This window comes from Macrobrachium nipponense, chromosome 15 (genome assembly GCF_015104395.2).
Source record: "Macrobrachium nipponense isolate FS-2020 chromosome 15, ASM1510439v2, whole genome shotgun sequence".
Taxonomy (NCBI): domain Eukaryota; kingdom Metazoa; phylum Arthropoda; class Malacostraca; order Decapoda; family Palaemonidae; genus Macrobrachium; species Macrobrachium nipponense.
Genome location: NC_087208.1, coordinates 91,110,956 through 91,128,970, shown reverse-complemented (window position 1 = coordinate 91,128,970; position 18,015 = coordinate 91,110,956).

Sequence of the window (18,015 nt, the reverse complement as noted above, 5' to 3'; positions counted from 1 at the left end):
TATTTATTTAGTTTTATTTATTTATTTTTAATTATTTTATTTATTTTTATTTTTTTATTTACTTATTTTTATCTATTTGTTTATTAACTTTTATTTATTTATTTATTTTATTTACTTTTTACATATTTTTTTATTTTATTTCATTATATCTATTTATATTTATTTATTTTTTTTTTGTTTATTTATTTATTTTTATTATTTCTTTTTATCTATAAATCTATTTAGTTCCTCGCTGGACGAGTGGTTTTCGCGCTCGGCTGCCAATCCGGTGGTCTGAAGTTTGAATCCCGGCTCGGCCAACGCTGAATCAGAGAAATTTATTTCTGGTGATAGAAATTCATTTCTCGATACAGTGTGGTTCGGATCCCACAATAAGCTGTAGGTCCCGTTGCTAGGTGACCAATTGGTTCCTAGCCACGTAAAAATATCTAATCCTTCGGCCCACCCCCCTAGGAGAGCTGTTAATCAGCTCGTGGTCTGGTAAAACTAAGATGTACTTAACTTTTTTTATTTTATTTATTTATTTATTACCTTATTCTGATTCATTTATCTATTTTAATATATTTATCTATTTATTTATTTATTTCTATTTACTCATTTATTTTTATTTATGTTTATTTATATATTATCTTATTTATTTATTTATTTATTTATTTATTTATTTATTTATTTATTTTTATTTATTATTTTTTATTAATTTATTTTTATTTATTTATTTAAATATTAGGCTTATTTATATATCTATATATATCTATTCATCTCTATTATATATCTATTTGTTTTGATTGATTCATTTATTTATTTATTATTCAAATACTTATTTTTTATATATTTATTTATTTATTAATTTTTATTTTGTGTGTGTAATCATTTATTTTTATCTATTTATTTTAGTTATTTTGTTTGATTTTATTATCTGTATTTATTTTATCTACTTATTTTATTTATTTATCTATTTATTTTTATTTATTTTTTCATTAATTTTAATAATAGAATTATTTATTTTTATGTATTTGCTGATCTTTTTGTTTTTATTGATTTATTTATTTTTATTATTCATTTGTTTCTTTTTATTTACTTATTTATTTTTAGTTATTTATTTTTATTTTTATCTAGTTTTTATTTATTTGTCTATTTATGATTATTTATATATTTATTTATTTATCGTATTTATGTATTAATTTATTCATTTATTCTTATCTATTTTATTCTTATTTTATATATATATTTATTTATCTATCTATATTTATTTTTTTATTTATTTTTTATTATTTATTAATTTGTATATTTTTATTTATTTTGTTTACTTTTATTCTTTTATTTTCATTTATTTTACTTTTTTTACTTTATTTTTATTTTTATTTATTGATTTACTTCATTTTGATTGATTATTTTTATTGATTGATTGATTATTGATTTTTTATTGTTTATTTTTTATATATTTATTTCCTTATTTCTTATTTATTTTTTTATTGATATTTTCATTTATTTAATTTCATTTATACAGTTACTTACTTGTTTTCATTTATTTTTATTTATTTCATCTATTTTTTATGGTTTATCTTTATTTATCTCTTTATCTTATTTATTTATTGATATTTATATTTATCTTTTCCTAATTTACTTTTATTTATTAAAATATTTATTTATTTAACCTAATTATTATTTATTTGATGTAGTTTTTTATATATTTACTTCTTTTTAATAATTTTTTTTTAAATTTTTTCTACTTATTTATTTATTTATTTTTCATTTATTTACTTATTTTTTTTATTTTTGGTTTATTTATTTTCTTTTATTTATTTATTCCCTTTTTTTTATTTGTTTATTTATTTATTTTATTTACTTTTTATTTATTTATTTATCTACTTATATTTATTTATTGGTTTCTTTTATTTTTATTTATTTATTTATTTGTTTTTATTTTTTAATTTCCTTTATTTATCTTTATTTAATTTATTTTACTTTTTAATTTTATTCTTTTTATTTTCTTATTTTATTTAAATTATTACTTTATTTATCTATTTATTTATTTTTTATATTTATTTATTCTGTTTATTTTATTTTAGCTATTCTTAATTTATTCTTATTTATTTTTATTTATTCCATTTCTTATTTATCATATTTATTTTATTTTTAAATTCAGATTCCATTTATTTATTTTAATTATTTATTTATTTAACTTCAATTTGTTTTATTTATTTCTTTTTTTATTTTTCGTTTATTTATTTATCTTTAATTTAATTTTCTATTTATTTATTTATTTTATTTATTTATTTTATTTAATTTATTTGGTTTATTTTGTTTATTTGTTTATTTAATTTATTTACTTTATTTATTTATTTTATTCTTTAAATTTTATTTATTTTACTTTTTATTTATTTGATTATTTTGATTAATTTGTTAATTTATTTTTATTTATTTTATTTTTTCATTTTATCTATTTTCCATTTAATTATTTTATTTCTTTAATTTATTTTATTTTCTTTTATTTATTCAGAGTTATTAATTTATTTTTTATTTATTTCTATTTATTTATCTATTAACTTATTTATTCCTTTATTGAATTATGTTTTTTATTTTTTATTTTATTTAGTTATTTTTATTTATTTATTTATTTATTTATACTGTTTTCATTTACTTATTTTGTTAATTTATTTACTTTTTATATTTTTTTTATTTTGATTGATTTATTTTTCTTATTTATCTGTTCATTTATTTTGATGATATATTTATTTTTTTATTTTTGTTTCTTTCTATTCATTGTCGTTTTTATTTAGTTAATTATTTTTACTTATTTGTTTATACTTTTAATTTATTCACTTATTTTTCTTTATTTCTTTATTTATCAATTTAATTTATTTATTTTCATCTATTTATTTATATTTAGTTATTTTTATTTATTTATTTCTTTTATAAATTATATATTTTCATTTACTTATTAATTTATATTTATTTATTATTTTTATTTAGTATTTATATATTTTATTTATTTATTTTTATTTATCTATTTTTATTTATTTTTTATTTATTATTTATTTATTTATTTATTATTTTCATATATTTCTTGTCTCATTTAGTTATTTACTTATTTTGACTTATTATAATATTTTTATTTATTTATTTTTATTTATTTGTTTTATACATTTATTTTTATTTATTTCTTTTCATTTATTTAATTATATTTATTTTTTTTTATTTATTTATTTATTATATTATTTATTTATTTTTATTTATTTATTTATTTTTATTTTTTTATATATTTCTTTTTATTTATGTATTACTTATTTTTATTTATTTATTTTTATTTATTAATTAATTTGTTTTTAGTTATTTATTTTTTAAATTTTATTTACATATTTAATCATTTTTATTTAACTTATTTATTTTATTTTATTTATTGTTGTTTTTTATTGATTTATTTATAACTATTTATCTATTATTTATTTATTTATTTATTTATTTTGTTTATCTTTTTTATTTACTTATTTTTATTTATTGCTTTATTTTATATTTATTTATTTAGTTGATTGATTGATTGATTGATTTATTTATTTATTCATTTTTCCTATTTATTTATTTATTTATTTATTTGTTTTTTTATTTTGTTTATTTGTTTATTTTTTATTTTTTTTCTTATTTATTTATTTATTCATTTTGATTTATTTATTTATTTATTTATTCATTTATTTTTATTTATTTATTATTTTTTATCTTTTTACTTGTTCATATATTTTTATTTATTGTTTATTTTAATTTTTATTTTTATTTATTTTTTATTATTTATTTTTATTTACATTTGCTTTTCTTATTTATTTCATATCTATATTTTTTATTTATATTTCCTTAGTTATTTACTTATTTGCATTGATTGAATTATTCATTCATATATTTATTTACTTATTTTGGATATATTTATATATTTTTTATATATTTATTTTTTTTTATTTATTTATTAATTTTTGTTTATTTCATTTGATTTATTTACTTATTTATTTATTTTTTTATTCATTTATTTATTTATATATTTATTTATTTCATTTTTATTTATTAATTTATTAGTTTCATTTAGTTATTGATTTTATTTATTTTTACTTTATTCTTATTTAGTTTTTCAATTTATCCATTTATTATCATTATTCATTTATTTATTTTATTTTTTATTTATTATTATTTATATATTTATTTATTCATTTATTCATTTTGGTTTATTTATTTACCTTGGTTCATTTCTTTATTTATTTTTATTTTTTAGTTTATTTAGTTTTTTATTTGTTGATTTAGTTTTTTTATTTATTTAAATATTTATATTTTATTTTTTTATATATTGATCTTTATTTATCTATTTAATTTTTATTTTTATTTTTTTTTATTTATTTATTTTTTCTTTTTGTTTATTTATTTACTATATTTATTTATTCACTTATTTATTCTTATTTACCTATTTATTTATTGCTTATTTATTGTATTTATTTATATATATATATATATATATATATATATATATATATATATATATATATATATATATTATATATATATATTTAATAATTTATTTATCTATTATTTATTTATTTTTTATCCTTTATTAATTTTTATTCATTTATTTTTATTTTTCTTATTATTTTTATTTTTATTTATTTATTTATTTATTTTATTTTATAATCTATTTATTTTTACTCATTGATTTACTTGTTTTTATCTATTTATTTTTGTTTATTTATTTAGTTTTATTTGTTTATTGAATTATTTTTATTTATTTATTTATCTGTATTTTTTGTTTATTTATTTTTATTTTTTATTTATTTATTTATTTTTATTTATTTATTTATTTATTTTTATTGCATTTATTTATTGTTATTTTATTTTATTTAATATTAATTATTTTTATAAATTTTTATTTATCTATTTATTTATTTTAATTTATTTATTCCTTTTTTTACTTTCATTTATTAATTTATTCTTATTAATTAATTTATTTTTTTAAGTACTTATTTATTTATTTATTTATTTTATTCTTTTTATTTATTTGTTTTATTTTCATTTATTTATTTTCATATCTTTATTTTTTATTTATTTTTATTTCTTAATTTATATATTTCTTTACTTTTTTATTTATTTTGATTGATTTTTTTATTTATTTCTATTTATTTTAATTTTTTAATTTTTCTTATTTATTTTCTTTTTGTTCATTTTTTATTTGTTCATCTATTAATTTATTTTAATTTATTTATTAATTTTTTACTTTCATTTATTAATTATTTTTTATTAATTCATTATTTTTGAAGGACTTATTTATTTATCTATTTATTTTATTTCTTTATTTATTTAATTTCATTTATTTATTTTCATATCTTTATTTTTTATTTATATGTTTTTCTTAATTTATATATTTCTTTACATTTTTATTTATTTTATTGATTGATTTTTTTTTGTTATTTATATTTATTTTTATTTTTAATTTTTTTATCTATTTAGTTGTGTTCATTTTTTATTTGTCATTTTCTCTTATTTATTTATCTTTTATGTATTTATTTATCTTTTTATTTTTTTATGTATTTACTTTATAGTTATGTATTTATTCTTATTGGTTTTAATTCTGTTTAATTTCATCTATTCATTTGTTTATTTATTCATTTATTTGTTTATTTACTTTTTATTTTTTTATGTATTTTTAATTATTTTGATTTGATTTGATGTGTATTTATTTATTTATTTCAATAATCTTTTTAATTTTATTTTTATTTATAACTTATTTTATTTTTACTTATCTGTTTAGTTTTATTGATTATTTATTTTTTTTATTTCTTTATTAATTATTATCTATTTATTTAGCTGTTTATTTTTTATTTTTATTCATTTACTTTTATTTTTTTTTATTTAGTTAGTTTGTTTGTTTGTTTGTTTGTTTTTTGTTTGTTTGTTTTAATTGTTTTATTTAATTTTTTTCATTTTATTTGTTATTCATTTATTTATTTATGTGTATTTATTTTTTTACTCATTTATATATATTTGTTAATTTTATTTTTGTTATTACTCTCTTTTTATCTATTTATTTACTTTTGATTTTTTTTTTTATTTTACTTTTTATTTATTTTATTTATTTATTTTTATTCATTTATTTTTTTTTTTATTTTTTTTATTAATTTTTATTCATTTTTTTTACTTTTATTTATTAATTTATATTTATTAATTCATTTATTTTAAGTACTTATTTATTTATTGTTTTATTTCTATTTTTTATTTGTTTTAATTTCATTTATTTATTTTTCATATCTTTATTTTCATTTATTTGTTTTTATTAATTTAATTATATATTTCTTTACTTTTTTGATTTATTTTGATTGATTTTTTAAATTTATTTCTATTTATTTTTATTCTTAATTTTTTCATTTTTATTTATTTATTTTGTTCATTTTTCATTTGTTCATTTTCTCTTATTTATTTATCTTTATATATTTATTTTTATCAATTTTTTATTTTTTGGTGTTTTTATTTATAGTGTTTATTTATTTTTGATTTATTTAATTCTATTTATCTATCTATTCATTTGTTTATTTATTTATTTATTTGTTAATTTAACTTTTATTTATGTTTTTAATTATTTTGTTTTGATTATATGTATTACTTATTTTTATTTAATTTTATCTTTTAATTTATTTTGATATACTTATTTATTTTACGTAGTTTATTTTTTATTGATTTTTTTTTATTTTTTTTCTTTATTTATTTATATTGTTTTATTTTTTATTTATTCATTTTTTAATTTTTTGTTCATTTGTTTGTTTGTTTGTTTGTTTGTTTGTTTTGTTTGTTTGTTAGGTTTGGTTAGTTTGTTTTACCTTCTTTTATTTATATAATTATTTTATTTAATTTTGTTTATTCATTTTATTATTCATTTAATTTATTTATTTTCTGTATTTATTTTTTTTTACTCATTTATATATATTTATTAATATTATTTTTTATTACTCTTTTTATCTTTATTTTATTTACTTTAAGTTTTTTTTTTATTCATTTTATTTATTAAATTTTTTATTCATTTATTTATTTATTTTTTATTTTTTTTATTAATTATTTTCATTTTTTTTCAATTTATTTTTATTTATTTTTCTTTATTTTATTTATTCATTTTTTTTATTTATGTATTTTTTATTTATTTTTTTTTTTTTATTTATTTGTTTGTTTTTATTTACTTATTTTTTATTAATTTTTATTTATTTACTTTCTTTTTTGACTTTTTTTATTTTTTTTTTATTTATTTCAATCGAATAACACAGGAAAATGATAGTCAGAAATCAAAGAGCTTTTGTATTTACTAACACATTCGTTCCTTGACAATGTCTTAGGAAAGACAATAGTGCTGTGATATTCGCTTATTTTAACACATTTATTTATTTATTTATTGTCTTTTATTTATTTCTTTTATTGATATATTGATTTTTATTGATTTATTTATTTTTTATATATCTATTTCTTTTATTAATTTACTTATTTTTGATAATTTATTTATTGATTTCTTTTGATTTCTTAACTTTTTTTATTTATTTATTTATTTATTTGTTTTTGTTTATTTATTTATTTATTTATTTATTTATTTATTTATTTATTTATTTATTTATTTATTTATTTATTTATTTATTTATTTATTATTTATTTATTTATTTATTTATTTATTTATTTATTCATTTATTTTAAATTTTTTATTATTTTCATCTATTTATCTAACAATTTTTTTTATTTGTATTATTTTATTTATATTTTTATTATTTATTTTCTTTTTTAATTTTAAATATTTATTTTTATTTTATTTATTCCCATTTATTCATTTTTCTGATTTATTTATTTTCTTTTTATTTATTTACTTATTATTTTGTTTATTTCATTTGTTTATTTACTTATTTATTTATTTTAATTATTCATTCATTTTTATTGGGGAGATTTATTTATTTTTATTTTTATTTATTCATTTATTTATCTTAAGTTTAGTTATTATTTATTTTATTTTATTATTTTTATTTTTATTTGTTTTTCAATTTATATATTTATTATCTCTATTTAATTATTTATTTATTTTTATTCATTTATTTATATATTTATTTATTCATTTATTTATTTTGGTTATTATTTATTTATTTTGATTTATTTTTTTATTAATTTTTTATATATTGATTTTTAATTATTTATTTTTATTTATTTATTTTTATTTATTTATTTATTTGTGTTTATCTACTTACTATATTTATTTATTCACTTATTTATTCTTATTATCTATTTATTTTTTTAATATAATTTATTTACTTGTATTATTTATAAATAATTAATTATTTTTAATTATTTATTTATTTTTATTTATTAATTTTTATTTATTTATTTTTATTTCTTCATATTTATTTATTTTATTTATTTATTTTTATTTCTTCATATTTATTTACTTTTATTTATTTATTTATTTTAATTAATTATCTATTTTTTTACTCATTTATTTACTTGTTTTTATTTATTTATTATTATTTTTTTATATTTGTTTAGTTTTATTTATTTAGTTGATTTATTTCTATTTATTTTTTTATCTTTATTGTTCATTAATGTTTTTTTTTTTTATTTATTCATTTTATCTTTTTAATTTAATTTTTATTTTTTTATTTTTCATTATTTTTTATTTATTATTATAAATTTTTTTATTTGATAGATTGTTTTTTATTTTACTTACTTTAATTTATTTATTTTTATTTTTAATTTTTAATTTTATTTATTATTTATTTATTTTTAAATTTAATTTATTCCTTTTTTTATTTTCGCATTTATTAATTTATTTTTTATTGAATTCAATTTATTTGTAAGCACTTATTTATTTTATTTATTTATTTAGTTTTTATTTTTGTATCTATTTAATTTCATTATTTATTTTCTTATCTTTATTTTTATTTATTTTCTTTTTTCTTAATTTATATATTTCTTAATTTTTTATTATTTTCATTGACTTTTAATTTATTCTATTTATTTTTATTTTTATTTTTTTTATTTATTTATTTATATTTGTTTATTTTTATTTGTTCATTTTCTCTTATCTATCTTTATGTATTCATTTCTATCTATTTATTTTTATGTATTTATTATAGTTATTAATTATTGTTATTTATTTAATTGTTTATTTATGTATTAATTGGTTTATTTATTAATTTATTTATATGTTTATTTACTTTATTTATATATTTTTAATTATTTTATTTGATTATGTGTATTTATATTTATTTATTTCAATTATTTTTTAATTTATTTTTATTTACTTATTTATTTTTACTTATTTTTGTTTATCTTTATTGATTTATTTCTTTTTATTTCTTTATTTATTTTTATTTATTTATTTTTTTGTTATTTTTATTTTTATTTATTTATTTTTATTTATTTATTTGTTTGTTTGTTTGTTTGTTTGTTTGTTTGTGTTTGTTTGTTTGTTTTGATTTTTTAAAATTTATTTCTATATATTCTTATTTAAATTTTTTTCATTTATTTATTTATTTATTTATTTCCATTTTTTAATTGTTCATTTTTTCTTATTTATTTATCTTAATGTATTTATTTTTATCTATTTATTTTTTTATGTTTTTATTTATAGTTATTTATTTTATTTATTTTATTCTGTTTATTTATCTATTCATTTGTTTATTTATTCATTTATTTATTTGTTTATTTACTTTTATTTATATATTTTTAATTATTTTGATTTGATTATGTGTATTTATTTATTTAATTTTAATTATTTTTTTATTTATTCTTATTTACTATTTATTTTCACTTATGTTTATTTTTATTGATTTATTTATTTTTTATTTATTTATTTGTTTATTTTTTCTATTTTTATTTATCTATTTAGTTTTTTGTTTTTTTGTTTTTGTTTTTTGTTTGTTTTGTTTGTATGTTTGTTTGTTTGTATTTATTTTTATTTATTTACTTATTTTATTTATTTAATTATTTTATCTAATTTTGTTTATTTATTTATTATTCATTTATCTATTTATCTGTATTTATTTTTTATTCATTTATGTATATATTATTTTAATTTTATTTTTATTTCTCTCTTTTTTATCTATTTATTTACTTTTATTTTTTATTTTTTTATTTTTATTTATATATTTCATTAATTTTTATAAAAAAAAATTTATTTTACTCATTTATTTTCATTTTTTTCTATTTACTTTTATTTATTTTATTTATTTATTTTTTCATTTTTATTTATTTATGTATTTTTTATTTATTTATTTATTTGTTTTATTTATTTACTTATTTTTTGTTAATTTTTATTTATCTATTTATTTACTTTTTTATTTATTTATTTATTTAAGTGAATAACACAGGAAAATGATAGTCAGAAATCAAAGAGCTTTTGTCTTTACTAAGACATTCGTTCCTTGACAAAGTCTTAATAGAGACGAAAGCGCTTAGATTTCTGACTATCATTTTCCTGTGGTATTTGCTTATTTAATGCATTTATTTATTTATTTTATTTTATTTTATTTATTTCTTTATTGGTTTATTGATGTTTATTGATTTATTTATTTTATTTATTTATTTAATTTTATTTTATTGATTTATTTATTTTTATTTATGCATTTTTTTTATTGATTTACATATTTGTGATAATTTATTTATTGATTATTTTGGTTTATTAACTTATTTTTGTTTATTTATTTATCTATTTGTTTTTGTTTATTTATTTATTTATTTATTTATTCATTTATTTTTTATTTTTTATTTTTATCTATTTATCTAACTATTTTTTTATTTGTATTTATTTATTAATTATTTTTATTTATTTGTTTATTTAATTTTAATTATTTATCTTTATTTATTTATTCACATTTATTCATTTTTCTGATGTATTTATTTATTTTTATTAATTTGTTTATTTATACACATTCATTTTTATTTTTTTATCTATTTGTTTTTTATTTTTTATTTGATTATCTTTATTTATTTATTTTATTTTATTTAATTGTTTATTTTTATTTATTTTTATTTTTCGATTTATTCATTTATTTCTATTTATTTAAAAAATAAATAATTCAAACAAAGTGATAAATAAATATTCTATATAAAAAATATTTTATTTTGAATTTTTTTGGTTTTTTTTTATTTATTTTGGTTTATTTACTTATTTGATTGATTGATTATTGATTTTTTATTTTATTTATTTAATCATTATTTGTAATGTATTTTATTTGTTGTTCTTATTTATTATTATTTATTTTTTATTTGTTTTATTCTTATTTATTCAATATTTTTATTTATTATTTTTATCTTATTTAAATATTATTCCATTTAGTTACTTTTTTAATTATTTATTGATTTATTTATTTATTTATTTATTTATTTATTTTTTAGTTATTTTTTATTTATTTAATTTTTTATTTCTTTTTATTTTTTTCATTTTTATTTACTTGATTTTTTGTTTATTTATTAATTTTTTATGTTTAATTTATTTTTATTTATTTTTATATATTTTATTTTTATTTTCAATTATTTATTATTTTTTAAATTTTGATTCATTTATTTGTTTTTTTAATTTATTTATTTATTTTTATTTTTATTTTATTCATTTACTTATCAATATTTATTTATTTATCTATTTGTTATGCATTTATTTATTTTGAAAACTATTAATAAATTTTCATTATTTATTGACTTTTATTTATTTATTTTTATTTTTTTTTCCTTTATTTTTTTTTCTTTATTTTTTATTTTTTATTTTAATTTTATTTATTTTTTATTTTTATTTATTTTTTTATTTAATTTTATTTATTTATTCATTGTTTCAATTAATTTAATTTTGTATTCATTTGTCTTTGTGTAACACATTTATTTTATTTATTTTAGCTTATTTATCTTAATTTTTATTTTATTTTTATTTATTTATTTTATTCATTTTTTATTCTTTTTTTTATTTATTTATTTGCTTTATCTATTATTCATTTATTTATTAACCCTCTTACGCCGATTGGACGTATTAAACGTCGAGTCAAAATGTCTCCCGTATGCCGATTGGACGTATCATACGTCGGCTCAAAAAGTTTTTTTTAAAAATGCGCGGAAAAATACTTATAGGCCTACCAGCCGAAAACTTTGTATCACGCACCTTGGGGATGCTGGAGTTCACGGATCAAGGCGTTGTTTTGTTTACAATCGCTACGCAGGTCGCGCAAGCGCGAATTTCTTTCTTATCGCACTAAAAAGTATCAGTGACACATCTCGGAAATTATTTCGTCACTTTGACATAATTATTGCACCATTTTAAATTATCCTTTACATGAAGTATTATATATGAAAATGTGCGCAATTTCATGCACAATACAACTAAAAAATACTCATGATTGTAGCTTTTTATCAATTTTGAAATATTTTCATATAAATAACGATAAGTGCAAAAATTTCAACCTTCGGTCAACTTTGACTCTACAGAAATGGTCGAGAAACGCAATTGTAAGCTAAAATTCTTATATTATAGTAATATTCAATCATTTGCCTTCATTTTGCAACAAATTGGACGTCTCTAGCACAATATTTCGATTTATGGTGAATTTATGAAAAAACTTTTTCCTTACGTTCGTGCGATAACTCTTCCGATAAATTTTTTCGTGCGATTGTCCTAATGTTTGCACCCTTTTAAATTTGCCGTTACATAAAGTTTTATATATGGAAATGTGCGCAATTTCATGCACAATACAACAAAAAACAACCCATGGTTGTAGCTTTTATCAGTTTTGAAATATTTTTTTATATAAATAACGTTAAGTGCAAAAATTTCAACTTTCGGATCAACTTGACTCTACCGAATGTCGAAAAACGCAATTGTAACGCTACAAAACTCTTATATTCTAGTAATATTCAATCATTTACCTTCATTTTGCAACGACTTGGAAGTCTCTAGCACAATATTTAGATTTATGGTGAATTTATGAAAAAAAAAAAATTACGTTCGCGCGGTAACTCTTCCGAAAAAATCAGAATTTTTTTGTGCGATTGTCGAAATGTTTGCACCATTTAAAATTAGCTGTTACATAAAGTTTTATATATGAAAATGTGCGCAATTTCATGTAGAATACAACTAAAAATGATTGAAGGTTGTAGCTTTTCTCTTTTTTCGAAATATTTGCATATCACGATAAATAGAAAAAAAACCACCGATTCGGTCAAATTTGACTCTACCGAAATAGTTGAAAAAACGCAATTGTAAGCTAAACTCTTATGGCCTAGTAATATTATTCCGTCATTTTTCTTAATTTTGAAAGGAAACAAATTTGAAGTCTCTAAAACAATATTGTGATTTATGGTGAATTTTTGAAAAATATATTTACCTTCACTCCGCTCGCCGATTCGCGGCCGCAAGTCTCCGAAATAAAAACGTACATGGCATTATCCTAATATTTGCTCCTTTTCATATTAGCCCTTTTTATAGAGTTTCATATATCAAAATGTGCGCAAATTCATGAAGAATACAATAAAAAATAATTGCAGGTTGGTATGTTTTTCCATTCTTTGAAATATGTGGCATATGAAAAAATAAAAAATATATAATTAAAATTTCGACATTCGGTCAAATTTAACTCGTCCGAAATGGTCGAAATCTGCAATTTCTAATCTAAAACTCTTACAGTATCGTAATATTCAATCATTTGTCTTAATTTTGAAACAAATTGGAAGTCTCTAGAACATTATTTAGAATTACGGTGAATTTTTGAAAATAACATTTTTTTACGTCCGCTCGTTACGAATTCGTACATCATTTTGTGATAATATTTTTCCGGTGTTGCTTTTATTGTTTTTACTATTTATTATATATCAAAATGATTGCAATTTAGTGTACAATACAACGAAAAAAAAAAAGTAACTCGTTAGCTTTGACCGTTTTTTGCACAGCGTGATTTGAATACAATTATCTATGAATTTTTTTTTTTCTTTTTTTTCGCTACCATATATCGCATTATTTACATATGATAATATATTATTTTTCATTTCTGATGATTGCATACTAAACTTCAGGCAATGAAAAAAAAATGAGCCAAAATGAACTCTTAATCTTCAAAACTAAGAGCGCTGTGATTTTTTGAAAAAATTATTTTTTTCCGGTTCCGCGCTCACTCCAAACCGGCGCCGGCATACAGGAGAGGTTTTGATTTTTAGGCTTCGGCGTAAGAGGGTTAATTCATATAATTATTTATTTTTTTATCTTTATTTATTTACTTATTTTTTATTATATTTATTTATTTATTTATTTATTTATTTATTTATTTATTTATTTATTTTTATCTTTTTAATCATTTATTTATTTTATTTATTTTTATTCATTTTTTGATTTGTTCAATTTTATTGTTATTCAATTTATTTATTTAGTAAATTATTTTTATTTGTATACTTATATTATTTTTTTTTATTTTTATATTGATTTATTTATAAATAATTATTTATTTATTTTGCTGTATTAATTTAATTTTGGTTATTTATTTATTTATTTATTTCTGTTTATTTACCTATTTTCGTACATTTATTTATTTATTCATTTTTATTTATATATTTATTTATTTTCTATTGATTTATTTATATTTATTTATTGATTTATTATTTATATTTCTTTAATTTTATTTATTTATCTAACAATTTGGTTCTGTATTTATTTATTTTAATTAATTGTTCTTTTAATTTTAATTATTTATTTTTATTTATTTATTTATTTATATATATATTCATTATTTTTTATTTTTTTTTATTTATTTCATTTATTTCTTTTATTTAATTTTTTTCATTGTAGTATTTATTTTCTATTTTGATTTATTTACTTATTTTTATATATTGTTTATTTTTTATTCATTTCTATATTTACTTATTTTTATCTATTTATTAATTTTTATTTATTTATTTATTTATATTTATTATTTTTTATTTCTTATTTTATTTATTTATGTAATTTAATTATTCATTTTTATTGTGTTATTTTTTTTTATTTATCTTTTTAATTATTATTTTGTTTATTTATTTATTTTTATTTGCCTCTTTATTTATTTAGTTTAATTTATTTGTTCTTATTTCTTTATTGATTATCTTTTACTTATTTATTTATATATTTATTTATTTTATTTATTTTTATTTTCATTATTTATTTTCACGTTTTTATTATATTTATTTATTTATTTTCATTTATTTATTTATTGCATTTTATTACTTCATCTATTCCTATTTATTCATTTCTTTGTTTTTCTTTGTCTTTTTATCTTAAAATATTTGTTATTTATTCCTTTTGATTGATTTATTTATTTTTAATTTATTTACCTTTTTTACCATTTTTTTCTTTATTTTTCTATTTATAGGTTTTTATTTATTTTTTCTATTGTTATGCATTTATTTATTTTTTATTTTTTCTAAATTAAACTTTTATTTACTTATTAAACATGTATTTATTTATTTACTTATTTATTTATTTATGTATTTATTTATTTTCTTAATTCATTTATTTATTTGTTTATCTATTTATTTATTTTTATTTACTTAATTATTTTTATTAATTTTTATTTATTTATTTATTTTAATTTTCTTTTATTTTTTAATTATTTCAATATTCATTATTGATTTTGACTAATTTATTTTATTTCATTTATTAATTTTTATTTATTTCTATCTATTTATTTTTTATTTGCTTATTTTTATTTAATGATTTTTTATTGATTTCTTTATTTTAATAATGTTTTTTTTTTGTTGATCAATTTGTTTTATTTCATTTATTTTTTTAATACCTATTTTCGTTTATTTTATTTATTTATTTATTTATTTAAAAAAATAAATATTTTGATTTATTTTTATTACTTATTTTGATTGTATTATTTTTTCAAATAATTTACTTATTTATTTTGATGTAAAAATTTGTATTTATTTATTTACTTATTTTATTATTTATTTATTTATTTATTCTTTTATTTATTTTTATTTATTTATTTATTTATTTATTTATTTATTTTTTTATTTATTTTTATTTTTTTAATTTTTTTATTTATTTATTCATTTAGTTCTATTTATTAAAAAAATCAAATAATTCAATCAAAATTAATAAATAAATAAAATATCAAATACAAAAACATTTTATTTTATTTTGATTTCTTTATTTATTCATTTTTATTTTTTTTATTTATTATTATCTTGAATTATATATTTATTTATTATTTTTTATTTATTTATTTATTAAATAATTTATTTACCTATTTAATTTTTTGTAATTTTTATTTATTTATTTATTTTTATTATTTATTTTTATTTATTTATTTATTTTTATTTACTTATTTATTTTTATTTATTTATTTATTTTTATTTATTTACTTTTAATTTTATTTATTTATTTTATGTTATTTTTATTTATTTTAATGTTATTTATTTATTTTAAAGTTATTTATTTATTTATTTTATTTATTTATTTTATTTTATTTTTTATTTATTTATTTTATTTATATTTATTCATTTATTAATTTTATTTTATTTATTTTAATGTTATTTTATTTTAATATTATTACTAAAATAAAATCACATTAAAATAAAATCACATTAAAACAAAATCACATTAAAATAAAATCAAATACAATTATTTTATTTATAATGGTTTAAATGTTTTGTTTTTATTTGTATTTTTATTTAGTTTTGTTTATTTTTTTTTAATTTTTATTTTTTATTTTAATGTTTTTTATTTTTTTTTTTTTAATGTTTTATTTTTTTATTTTAAATTTTTATTTTTTATATAAAAAATTTTTTTTTTTTTATTTTAAAATTTTTTGTATTTTTTTTTTTTAATTTATTTTTAATGTTTTTTATTTTTTTTTAATTTTTTATTTTGTTTATTTTATTTTTTAGTTTTTTTTTATTTTTTTTGTATTTTTTTATATTTGTTTTTTTTTTTTTTTTTTTTATTTTTTTTAATATTTGTATTGATTTTATAATTTAAATTTTAGTTTAGTTTTTTTTTATTTTAATATATATTTTGTATTTAATATGATTTTTATTTTATTTTAATATTTTTTTATTTTTATTTTATTTTAATATTTTTATTTTATTTTAATGTATTTTATTTTTTTATTGAATTTTATTTATTTTTATTGTAATTTTATTTTTTATTGTATTTTATTTTTTTATTGTATTTTTTTTAATTTTTCATATTTTAATTTTTTTTATTTTTATTTATATTTTCATTTTAGTTTTTTTAAAATTATGTTTTTATTTTATTTTTAATTTTTATTTGTTTTTTATTCTTCATTTTTAATTTTTATTTTTTTTTTCATTTTAATTTTTTTTATTTTTTATTTTTATTTTTTTTTTTAATTTTTTTTAGTTTTTTATTTTTATTTTTATTTTTTTTTTATTATTTTACTATTTTTTTAGTTTTTTATTTTTAAATTTTTTTTTTTTTATTTTTTATTTATTTATTTACTTTTTTTTATTTTTTTTTAATTTTAATTTTTAATGTATTTTATTTTTAATTTTTAGTTTTTTTATTTGTAATTTAATTTTTTTTTTTATTTTTTTTTTATTTTTTTTATAATTTTTCATTTTTTATTTATTACTTTTTTTTTGTATTTTTTTATTTTTTATTTTTTATTTTTTTATTTTTTTTATTTTTTATTTTGCTTTTTTTTTTATTTATTATTTTTTTTTATTTTTTTATTTTTTTTTCTAATTTTCATTTGTTTATTTTTTATTTTTTTAAATTTTTTTTTTTATTTTTAATTTTTATTTTTTTATTTTTAAATTTTAATTTTTTTATTTTTTATTTTATTTTTTTTTACCATATTAAATTTATTTATTTATTTTTTATTTTTTTATTTTCTATTTCCAATTTTTTCAAATTTTTTTATTTTTTATATTAATTTAACATTTTTATTTCATTTTTATTTTTTTTTTATTTCCAAAAAATTTTTTTAGATTTTATCTAATTATTTCATATTTCATTTAATTGATTTATCTATTTATTTATTATTTACCAAT